General features: G+C 39.0%; 1 protein-coding gene across 6 annotated transcripts in view; it reads left to right on the forward strand.

Annotated features, from left to right (window-relative positions):
- trio (trio Rho guanine nucleotide exchange factor) overlaps window positions 1–12,728 on the forward strand; it is a 2,234,512-nt gene that overhangs the window by 174,751 nt on the left and 2,047,033 nt on the right. For 4 of the 6 annotated variants that reach the window (XM_069828113.1, XM_069828114.1, XM_069828115.1 and 1 more), the window contains exon 1: window positions 12,487–12,602. The exons of the other annotated variants lie outside the window; for them this stretch is intronic. The gene's annotated coding sequence lies outside the window, so the exon portion shown is untranslated. Of the gene's footprint in view, window positions 1–12,486; window positions 12,603–12,728 lie in introns of those variants that run through there. 6 annotated transcript variants of the gene reach the window in all.

Consider the following 12,728-nt stretch of genomic DNA (forward strand, 5'->3'; position numbering starts at 1 on the left):
AATAGGATTATGATGAGAAGAAATTCTGTAGGACGGCAAGGAATCTAAAATAAGAGGTCATTGCTGAAAAAGGAGGACTTTTTAAAGATTGGTATGAACAAAATTAAGTAAAGATAAAAACAATGGCTCAACTTAGTCAGTTTTCTCACTAGTTGCTGGATCAGTATTACATCTATACCCTACTTATCGGTGGAGCCCACTTTGTGCCCGAGAGCCTGAAGAGACAAACTTATATCTTGTAACATATAACTATGAAACTGTTCACAGGACATGTCCATGAAATTATATTTCACCATGATGATACCTCTGACTGTCTCTGTTAGCATGCGATTTCGTTCTTTTGTCCAATGAGCAGATATTACGGAAAATACTCTCTCAGCACTTCCATTGTGACTTGGGATAAATAAATAGAATTGACATATTTTTAAGAGTTCTGAGAAAGCTTCAGTGCTCGCAGAGCTATTGGAATTGAATAAGTTGTACCATTGTTTATCTAAACTGAAATCTTTGTGCAAAGTAACTTGATTGGCATATCTTTGTACATTGCAGAATAAAATTGATAAAATAGCTTAGAATCATGAATAGTGGCGTTTTAAGAGTGTAATAATTCAATGCATGTCAATAGGTCATCATAGTTTGTTTTTTTTTAATGGCTCCAGCTTCAACCATTGAAAGCAGTTAAATTCTTTCATGGGTTTTCACCATTTGTTTAGATATTCTATGTATAATATCGCACATTATTCAATATTCATATTAATTCTAGTTGAAATGCGAAATACGGGTCATTTCAAATTGTTTTAAAATGTCTGCCGGACAGGATAAAATGATTAAAAAAGAGGACATGTCAATCAATCAGTCAGTCAATCAATCAATCAATTACTGAGGCACGCAGAAACTCTGAAGGTTTTTGGCATCCATCAGAATTTTCCTTCAAGCTTCTCTATCTTGCGCCCTGTTATTTCAGAGGAATGTGGATCATCCCAAAGGTCTCCTTTCCTCTAGCAGTTATTTCCAAGTAACTTCCAACTAGTTTATTACAATATTTTTAGTACTATTACTAATAGTGAATACTGAATGACCAATACGTGTTGAGGCTGTAAGCAAGGGAACGAAGAAAGCAACAATTTAGTGCAGCGGTGACCAAAACTCGAGCTACAGTGCTTACATGCGACAGACAGCCTATGAAGTAAGGAGACGGAGGAAAGGTACTTGGCATGAAAACTACAACCAGCGGTGGTTCCTGTACTAGCATCTTGTTCAATCCCGCGAATAAAAATCTCAAGCTTTGCTGTATCAGTAATGTCACTGCTGTCATCAAGAGCCAGTGAATAATATACGATTTTTCTTGCTTCTTTTTTAACCATCCTCTTGAATATAATCAGGAATTTTCTAAATTCTTGTCTCGATATTTGGTTGAAAAATTCGTAGTTTTTAAAAATTAAAAACTTCTTATAGACAAGTTATTGAAACTATTTTAATCATTACTCTTCTGAGAAATTCTGTTGTATTAAAAGGATTTAGAGCACGAGATATTTCAAACCCTATTAGATAGCTGACTTCCTTATATTTAATTATCTCATCTTTCTCTTCCTGGCTATGATTTAAGACATGCCAATCCCTGGCGTTTAACAGTTTGTTGGCACATAATATTCAATCAGTTTTTCTACAATATTATTATTAAATCAATAACTAATAAATAGCTACCCTCATCTAAAGATTAAGAAGATTAAAATTGAGAAAAAACCTAATAATTTTATCTTTCTAGGGAGAAGATCTAAAAATATCAATATTCATTCACATACAGAAGAATTATAGAGACAGATACTTAGAGGTCAGTAGTAGTAGTAGTAGTAGTAGTAGTAGTAGTAGTAGTAGTAGTAGTAGTAGTAGTAGTAGTAATAATAATAATAATAATAATAATAATAATAATAATAATAATAATAATACATTATTCAACGTGGCAATTAATGTTGCTATGTACTCCTAATTGAACCGTTGAGCAAAGTAAACATAGGCTATTACATTTTGTCCGACAGAAGAACAAAAAAGTTCTCCTTCTCATTCTTTACAAAACCACCTCTTTCTCCTTGTAGACACAGAATTTGTAGAGCGACGTGATACCGCCACTGCTTGCCTCCGCTGATTTAGTGAGACGGAAAAATATAAACTTATTTCAGGATTTTCTACGGAGTCACAGCGCACGTTATTCTAACTGGACAACATACCGACAATCGGTTACATCCAGAAAAAGACAAGGGCTGAGTTTACTCATGGCTTTTGGTTTCACGTCTACAGTACTTGCGTCTCGGTGTATGTTGATGTTGAATTTCTGTCATGCGAGTTTGGTCATCCCTGGGCTTTGGAAGAGAAATGTGCTTGGGGAGTCTGACAGCTTGGCACGTATTAAACTAAGTGGATGCTGCTCTACGGAGAGCACGGAATTAGACAAATGAATACAGGAGAAGGCCTGCCGGCCCTTCGGTCGGCTCGGCACTCTGCGGCGAGAGGAGGTTATACGCCGGCGGCGACCTCGGACATCTGTCGGGACGTGCAGCTGCCAAACTTTCATTCATACTTGCAGCGACCTTGAAACACGGCATCACTCTCATCTCCTTTTCTTTTTATTTAGAACATAAATAATACAGATATCAACGCTACGGCATGGAGTTCGTTCGCTTGATGTGATGGCCTTCGTTGTCTGGGAGACCCGACGTCGTGCCGACTCACGCCCATCGTTCCATCGTGTGTTATGTACGACAGGAACGAGAAAAGCCCTTTGTCCTTGATGGTGTAAGCACTACCTTTGTGGGTGGTGACACACCTCTACTAGCGTATCCAAATGAAAACAATCAGCAGCAACGACTAAGAATCTCCCTAGAACATCTCGTAGATGAGATATGGGAAAAGTTGTCTGAATGTGCACTCTCCCTTCCCTCCTTGTTCTACCCCCTTCGCGTTTTAGTTTGCTGACATACCTGTACTACACTCGCACTCTGTCATTGAAAACAATTTATTACGTTTGCTTCAGTGACGGAATCATCTCTCATAAATACTCAGAGTTTTCAACCATCGACAACTGAAATACTTTTGCGTTCCTCGTAATAGTAAGATATTTTGTTTACTCTACTCAAAAGAGTTGTATAGTAGGCCTACAGTCCCGTGTTTAGTGTGCGAAGACATTTTATAACTGTCAACTTCCAGCAGGGTTGGCAATTGGCTTCCCGTATGAGCGTTTTACCCGTACGGGCAAATGAAATCGTGTTTGTTCCCTCGCGGGCTAGACTGTTATCTCTCTCTAAGGCAGCGGAGAAAGGTAAAGTAGGCAGTTCATTTCGTACAGATTAGAGTTGACGTAAGTACGTACCTCCAGTGGATGTCGCAAAGCGCAAATCTGCAACTGTATTTTAACCTTCCAGTGCTGGCGCCAAGTCTCACAGACCCGGCACAATTACTTTTACTGTTTACTCTGAAGTGTTTGGGGGTAGAAATCTGTTTCTCCACCTAGCTTCCTGTTTCCTTCCATAGTTGACATGTGAGTGCCGACGTGGCTATTCGTGCAGCAGTAAGCGAGATAATTACGTAACGGGTCTGTCAGACTTGGCGCCAGTGTTGGCGTTACACAGTTTCATTTTGAAGTTTTAGTGCTTAAGAATTATTTGTGGTAGTAACGAACCGATTGGTTCAAATATCAGAGGATTATTCTGTTTACTGATGATATGAAACATGTTTCTAGTTTTTAATTAATATTTAGCTTACGATATAGTACTTCAAAAATGTCTTATGAAGAAAATGAAAAACGAATTGTGACTTTGCTAGATACTTCTAAAATGTCTTACGAAGAAAATGAAAAATTAGTTGTGAGTTTGCTAGACGAGGTTGTAAGCTGTGAGAATGATAGTGATGATGACGCCGACACTGATGAAGACGACGGTGAAGTGGAAGTATTTGATGGCAATACAGATACAGGACAGGAAGGTGAGACGAGTGGTGATGATGAACAATTTGAGATTCCGAACAAAGTTCCTAGAGTTCCCGGTTTCAAATCTAGAGATGGTACGGTATGGAGACAACACTACTCATCAAAGGCTGTTAGGATTCGGCAGTGTAATATTGTGACACATCTACCAGGTGTGAGGCCATGTGCTAGAGAGGCTAAAACTCCTACTGATTGTTGGTCTCTTGTTTTTGAAGATGGCATATTAAATGTTATTTATTTTTATTAGTCATCTACGACAATACAGAAATAAGAAACGATAGAAAACAATGGGATAAGTTAGCTCCAATTCGTCAGGTGTTTGTTTTTGAACAACTGCAAAAAAGGATACACAATAGGTGAATTTGCAACAGTAGATGAAATGTTGGAGGCTTTCAGAGGCAGATGCTCATTCAAACAATATATGCCTAAAAAACCTAATAAATATAGCATCAAAAATGTTTCCTTTGTTGATGCTAAGACATGGTATGTCCTAAATATGGAACCATATGTTGGTCAACAACCAGAAGGTCCATTTAGGGCAAAAATGATCCTTAGAGTATAGTCAAGCGATTTTTTCAACCAATATCAGGAACAGGGAGGAACTTTACATGTGATAATTGGTTCACTTCTTTTCCACTTATTACAAGCTTGCTGAATCGCCATAGAACAACCTGTGTGGGAAGAGTTCGAAGGAATAAAAGGGAGGTGCCAATAGAATTTGTGGATTCCAAAAAGAGACCAGTGGGATCTAGTGTGTTTGGTTTCCAAGAAGACATTACCATTGTTTCTTACGTACCGAAAAAGGGCAAAAATGTAATTTTAGCATCTAGTATGCATCATGATGACTCAATAGATTCATCAACAGGTGACAAAAGCAAGCCATAAATTGTCACCTTCTATAACTCCACTAAGAAAGGTGTCGACGTGGTTGACAAACCTTGTGCTTATTATATTAATTGTTAAAATTTGTGCTGGCTATGACTTCGCAAGAAATACCATAAGATGGCCACTGGTGATGTATGCACTACTGAATATTGCTGGAATAAACTCGCAAGTGATTTGTATCTTTAACAATCAGAAGGAAAACAGTGTCCACAGGAAGTACGTGAAGGAGTTGGCTGTGGGATTAACAGATGATCACTTGAAACGTAGAGCTGCCCTTACAAATCTTCCACGTGAAGTACGAGAAAGAAGGCAAGAGGTTGCTGGAACATCTTTTCAACATGTTAAGGTTGATCAGTTTCCAGAGGGAACGAGAAAAAAGGTGCTTTTTCTGCAAAAAGGACAGTAAAACAAAATACTTTTGTAAAATATGTAAGAAATTTATATTTTTAAGTCATGCTCAGTTTTCACGCTCTGAATGCAGTGCTTATATGATTTTCTGTCTCAAACCAGTATTTAAATATTATTTTTACTTTTTTAAGGAATACCATACACAATATTTCAATTGTTTGCTGATTTGAAAGGCTTTTGTTGATAACATTCACATTACATTCACTTTTTTTTATCTTTTAAAATTAATTAAAATAGACGTTATATAATAACAAACTGCTTATTATTTGCAATTCACCCATTTCAGTATATTCTATGGATGGTGTCAAATTGCTAAAATATTAATAAATTGGTTGGAAGAGTCAGAAATAAAATTAAATATATATGGGTCTACCAGACTTGGCGCCAGCAGTGATGCTCTGAAAGAGGGCGCCACTACTGGAAGGTTAACATTGATTGGAAATTGTAATTATTTTTCTTTAAAAAGAAACAACTTTTTCTGAAACTTTTTTTCTAACTTTTATTGTTTACTCACAAAGCAACAAAAATGGTATTTTATGTACGTACACTCTTCATAGTAAATGTTCAAAATGTCCGCCACCCTGTGCAAAGCAATGTTCTGATCTCCTCCTAACATCCGTGACTGCACGGAGACTTTCAGCATAGCTGAGAGACATATGAGCTTCTGTAATTCTTTGTTTCATATCTTCTCTAGTTGTTGGATGCACCTGGTAGAACATGTTTTTAATTCTCCCCCACAAGAAGAAGTCATTTGGAGCGAAGTCAGGAGATCGGGCAGGCCAGGCTACTGGTCCTCCTCGTACAATTCACCGTAGGGGAATAACCGGTTAATAACTCACCGAGCTCTACGTGAAAAGTGAGCCGGACAGCCGCCCTGCTGAAGCCACATCGTTAACCGAAGCGCAAGAGGAACATCATAAGTAGACTTCGTGGAATTGCCACGGGAATCGTAAGCTTTACTACGTACGAGATATAGACTGTATGAGAAGGGGCCGTGCAACGGATGGAGTATGCCTCTGATGTAAACACTGAGCAGTATACTGCGATTACAATAAAACCTGTATCCTGCATTCAAGAAATATAATATATTATCATTGAAGTAGGAAACGTCTAAACATGTAAATAATTATTTTGTAGTGAGATATATTAACTCTTAAAATTGAATGCAATATACTCACATCATCCTTGAATATGTGCATTGCAGTGAAGAGTTACGTACATTTTGAGCGATTGCAAAGTAACCTCCTCCGATGGTCACTCAAACAGTTTTTATATTGGGAAAATGTACGTTCAACAACACACGATGTAATAGGTGCATATTTGAAGAACGAAGAGTCGCTATTTTTTAGTACACCAACTTCAGAAGTCTTGTCGTAACCTGATAATACATCATTTATAATACGAAGTTGTGAATAGGCAGAATTTTTAGCAATAATGTTTCTCAACTTTTTTCTGAAATTAGTGAATTGTTATTTTGGATAACGGTTTGTGATACTTTATACACTATATTAAGGGCTTCTGAGAGTTGTAGTTTAGACGATTCTAACAGGGTGATGCTTTTGGACACGACTTTTAAAATTAGAATCAGTGAACAGAATATCTTCCAATAGCTGTTCAGAAGGTAATGATTTTACAGCTGCAACAGCGGAACTGTCTGTGCTATCCAAAGCATCAATTATCGCCATTATTTTGCATAATATTTTGAACAATAATTAATAGCATCCAACCTCGTTTTCCAACGGGTCAAGACTGGGTGCGGGGTAAGAATATTCCAGGAGCAATTGTTTGGAACAGCAACACTCTGATTGTAGTATGTTTGATTGAATTCTTGTCTGCACTGAACAAAATATGTTAAGCGTTGACTATTCCAACCACAGTAATGCAAAAACAAATGCTTACATAGGTATACATTAGCTGCAGCTGCTCTATATCTATTTGGACCGGTCACAACTCTTAACATGAACTGCTTATACTACGAGACCGGGAGGTCGCTCACCTCTTCTATACTACCGTACATTGGCAACCTGATTGCATGCTGCGTGTGGCAAACCAACGAAGTCTAATCATAAGCAATTGGTGCAAAATATTTCGGAAAAAACGTGCGGTCTACCATTAAATTTCTTCTCAAAAACTCTGTGTCCGCGGAGGCCACACCATGTGTTGAGGCTGCGCACGTGCTGGGAATCCACTTCACGTAGTCAGTTTGGATTAACCGGAAACCAGTAATGGGAATTATAGAAATTCACCTGACCATTACTTTTGAAAGTTACCTCATCAGTCCACAGAATTCTGAGCTCGAAATCACGGTCCGTGTTTAGAAACTACTTGCAGAAATCAACACGAGTCTGGAAGTCATGTCCCCCAAGTTCCTGATGGAGATGAATATGGAATGAATGAAATTTGTTGTCTTTGAGAATTCTAAACACTGTATTATGATGCAAATCCCAAGTCACGGGCAATCCTTCTTGTGGGGGAGAATTAAAGACATGATCTACCAGGTGTGTCCAATAACTAGAGAAGACAATGAAACAAAGAATTAGACAAGCCACACCATGTGTGTCTCTCAGCTTTGCTGAAGTTCTCCGTGCAATCACGAATGTTAGGAGATTAGAACATTGTTTAGCACAGGGCGGACATTTTGAACATTTACAATGAAGAGTGTACGTACGTAAACAACACACAACAATTCTCAGGAAATACCATTTTTGCTGCTTTGTGAGTAAACACTAAAAGTTAGAAAAAAAAGTTTCAGTAAAATTTGTTTCTTTTTAAAAGTAGTTTCCAATGGCACCTTCAATGACCCTTGTTCCCATTTAAAATGTCGAAGTTGACCACAGGTACCGTTACTTCCGGTTTTTTACGGGAAATTGTACTACCATCAATCGATTCTTTACATAGGTTTCGGTTATCGAAATTTTTTTTATCAACAACCAGTATCATTATAGTTTTCGAAAACAAAAGATGATACGGGTGGTCTGAAACACCCGGTATATACAGGGTGTTTAAAAAATACGGGTATGTATTTCCCATATGTAGACAATCAAAATAGTTCATTACAACATATGTCCGGAAATGCTTCATTTCCGAGTAATGGCCTTCACAGCATTGAAATTCACCGGAACGCTTTTCTTTCCGCAGGTCGTTGTCATTACAGAAGATGTTCAAAATGTCCACCTCCTGCTTGAATACAGACCTCACATCGATGTCTCATTGACCTGCGAACTCGATCCCAAACTCCAGGAGTATTTCGTATGTCCTCAGAACATGCCACAATTCGATTCCAAAGGGATTCCAAATCAGGCACCGGAGACGAATAAACCAATGATTTTAAATGGCCCCACAAGTAGAAATCGAGAGGTTTCAGATCAGGTGAGCGTGGAGGCCAAGCAATTGGGCCACCTCTACCTATCCATCTATCAGGAAACCTTCGATCCAAGTACCGGCGAGCCGTACGACTGAAGTGTGCAGGAGCGCCATCATGCAAGAAGTGAATGTGTTGACGATTGATCAGTGGAGTGTCTTCTAAAGCATGAGGAATGGTGTTTTCCAGGAAGTTTGTGTACGCCTGCCCCGTAAGTCTGTTTACAAGTACATGGGGTCCAACTAATCGATCACCAATGATACCGGCCCACATGTTGAGGGAGAACCGCACCTGGTGATGAGATGGAACAGTTGGACGTGGGTTTTCATACGCCCATACATGCTGATTATGGAAATTTGTTATGCCATCTCGTGTGAACTGTGCTTCATCTGTAAATAATACAAAAGCAGCAAAGTTCGGATTTACACCACACTGCTGCAAGAACCACTGACAGAACCTAACTTGTGCAGGGTAATCTGCTGGTGACAGGGCCTGTACACGTTGCAAATGATAAGGATACAATTGATACTCTTTCAACAGTCTCCAGACAGTCGTATGAGGAACATTGACTTGCAACGCTACCCTTCGTGTGCTGATAGAAGGAGTCATGTTCACAGCCTCCAGAATCTCCTCCTGTACTTCTGGAGTTGTAGATCTTGGTCGTCCCCTTCCCAAACCAGGAGAGTTAAATTTTCCATACTCGCACAGACGGTAATGGAGACGTACAAATGTCTTCCGATCTGGACATTGTCGCTGTGGGTACCTCTCCTGGTACAAACGACGAGCCAGCGCAGCATTGCCGTCCGCCTTACCGTACATGAAGTGTATCTCTGCCAGCTCTTGATTTGAATACATGTCGCACAGTCTAACGCCTATACAACACTGAATGTAACCTTCGCCTCGGAATGAACTGTCAGAGTGCCCTCTTAATGTCTCCTTTGACGGCAACGACCTGCGGAAAGAAAAACGTTCCGGTGAATTTCAATGTTGTGAAGGCCATAATTCGGAAATAAAGCATTTCCGGACACATGTTGTAATGAACTATTTTGATTGTCTACATGTGGGAAATACATACCTGAAATTATGCCCCGTATTTTTGAAACACCCTGTATATACCTATCTGAGGAAAATAGTTCCTTATATAAAGACAAAAATTCAAGATCATCAACAACAAAGGAAGAATCATATGCAAAAACTGGGGAGGGAGAGACTTCCAAAATTAACTTTCGCATATAAGGACACAGAGACCAGTGAAGACCGAGAAGGAGTCAAGGCCATCTTTCTTAGAATAACGTCACAGATCTGGTTGTCTAAAAACGACGAAGTTCATGATGATGAAAAAGTATTAATTGTGAGATAGATTGGCCAGACATGTAAACCAAGAGAATTTTTTCAGACGGTGGTATTCCTGTTGAATTCTCTATTTCAAGAGTCTATGTTAAACAAAAACAATTCCGTTAAGGTGAAACAAATTATATAACGTGATAAAGTTAAGTATATATACCGTTTGGATGCCGTGTTCCACTTACGGTGGAACATTTTTTATTGCATTGTAGAAAATATGACCGTGTCCGTCGCAATATGGAATTCGGCCGACTCTACGTGACGCTCTTGGAAATGATTTTAATTGTACAAATGCAGTTCTGAGATTTTAATGAATACAGGACTTAACAGGGTGATTTAACTTTCTATTGATCCGTTTTACTTATTCTCCAGACCCTTTACACCCGGAGGTTACATTTGTTGTGCAGTATATGTTTTTAAAATACTTAACATTCGGGTCTTTTACATCCGAGCATTTTAGAAGTGCGCCAGATAATTTATTTCTTGTGGCATTTGATTTATTATTTCATTGTTTCTTTTTAAGTACCAGCTAGAGTCTGAGACTGCTCACTTTTATGATTTTTATGCATCACCTTGTTGAAACTGCATTTGTGAACCTTGTTTTAATCGTGACAACGCTTTTTAGTTCTTTTAAGCATTCTGATTATTGTATTGTGTTTCTGTTTTGTGAAGGATTTTAGATAAAGGCGCAAATGGCCATAGTAGCTGACGCGCCCTTTTTAATCCCTCCCCCCCCCCACTACATATACAGTTTGAAAAGACATCTTGGTCCCGCGGGCCCCTCTTCAAAGATTCTCGTGGGGCCTGCGGACCGCTAGTTGGAAACGCTGATCTGGAGATTCTTGTTGCGCTTCTCGAAAAGAACTGTTATTATTAGTAACAGTGTTAATTAATTTGTTTAGACAGACTATTTTGTAAGATGAGTAATATAAAATTCCGCTCATGTGAATTGCATATGTGGATTCTTAGAAGTTGTCGCAGATGCACGTGTTGTGTTTGAAGCGATTCCAGCACATCATCTGTCAGGTTATGGGTATTTCCTCTCAGAGGCTTGATTGTGTTGGTGCAACACGTAATAATTTGATCTGTCACCTTTAAAATAGCCCCATGAGGTCCATGGCCTGAAGTCCGTCGAGGCGAGAGCGGTGGAGTGGGGTTATCAGCAAGCAGCTGGCGGAATAGTACTACATGAACCCAAGTTTTCGGTCGGTGTGAAGCTAAATTTACTCTTTTTCGGGGGGCGCCGAGCCTGCGCGTCGCGCGAAGAGACGAGAGGGGTTTGCCCCTCGGCCGAGCCCATCCCGGACGCTACACGCAGGCTGGCGGCCGTCGCGACGGGATCCGCCGTCAACTACATCGCCACTCTGCCCAGAACGTTAAGCGCGTGGGTCAAGTTCAAGTGCTCGGTGCTTTGCGTCAAACGCGTTACAACCGTCTGCAGTGCTTTATATCTCTGCTTGCAAGTTCCGTGTTTAAACAGCTGATCTTACATTAGTGGGAGTCGTTGGTTTCATAGAAACAGACGTTTTCGCGGCTATCAACATGTACGTGTTCCGTAGTAAAGAACAGACATATGTTTGTTTAATAGAAACTGATGTTTCCGTGTCTATATACGTGTGTTGTGTCATAGAAACGGACGTTCTCCTGTCTCCACGCGTGTGTTGATACCATAGGAATAGAAGTTTTCGTGTTTAAACGCGTGTGTTGATTCCAAAGAAGCTGTCGTTTTCTAATCATATGTATTGGTTCCACAGAAATTGACGTTTCGCTTTTACACGTGTGTGTGTACCCTACCAGCCAACTTCAGAGTTTTTATAAGCCTTAATCATAGTGTGTGATTGAGAACAGTGTTTAATTCCTGATTAAATTCAACTTTAACTTACGTCCAGATTTCGCAACTGTGTAACTTATGACGGATATTGAAATTTTTGTTCTAAATTAAGTTAAAATTTCAGTTTATAACGCTGTTTCAACATCGTTGTGTAGCGTACTTAAAATATGTAGTTCCTAATAGAATTCGGTGTGAATTAACGATCAGATTTTATAACAAGTGTTAAAATACTGTTACTTTGAAAGTGCAACTGTTAACGAATATTCAAAATATGTGCCCCTGTTACACTTAAACATAAAATTAACTTGCAGATTTTCAGGCTGTGTGCTTTACGTAACGTACTTTTAATACGGTGTTAATACTGTTGAAGCAGACGTTTTCGTATCCACGCTCACGTGTACCTTAGCATGCCATCTTCATAATCTTCCTGCATAATTGACATTCGTGTATGATTAAATGAGTAGAAAGTATGATTGCTAGTAGAATTTACCTTAAATTAACGTCCATATTTTGAAAGAGGTGTATAGGCTACTAATCCTTTCCAATTTACACTTGAAAACAGTACATTAGTTGATAAAGCGGTGAGAGACGATTTAATTTTATCGTTTGAAAGTTCAAATTTCGATTCTTGCACTTTTTTAAAGCAGAAGTGTGGTGGCGGTGTTCGTAATAAGCCCTATATTGCTAATGTGTTGGTTACAGAAAATATTTCATAGCTGTTGACAGTTTTTTCTTACGCGTTTTCGTGTTTATTTCTAATGCTGATTTCTGCAAGATGGATGTCTGCTCTGCCAAGTGTGAGACATTGCCCTGATTATATATAAATAGGTTAATGTATTGTGCTTCGCTCTGTAGAGAACAATGACACCTATTAGTAATCTCTCGTAGTACAACTGTCTAGCTTCTTTAATGTGCTGTTATGT

Source organism: Periplaneta americana, chromosome 6 (genome assembly GCF_040183065.1).
Source record: "Periplaneta americana isolate PAMFEO1 chromosome 6, P.americana_PAMFEO1_priV1, whole genome shotgun sequence".
Taxonomy (NCBI): Eukaryota; Metazoa; Arthropoda; class Insecta; order Blattodea; family Blattidae; genus Periplaneta; species Periplaneta americana.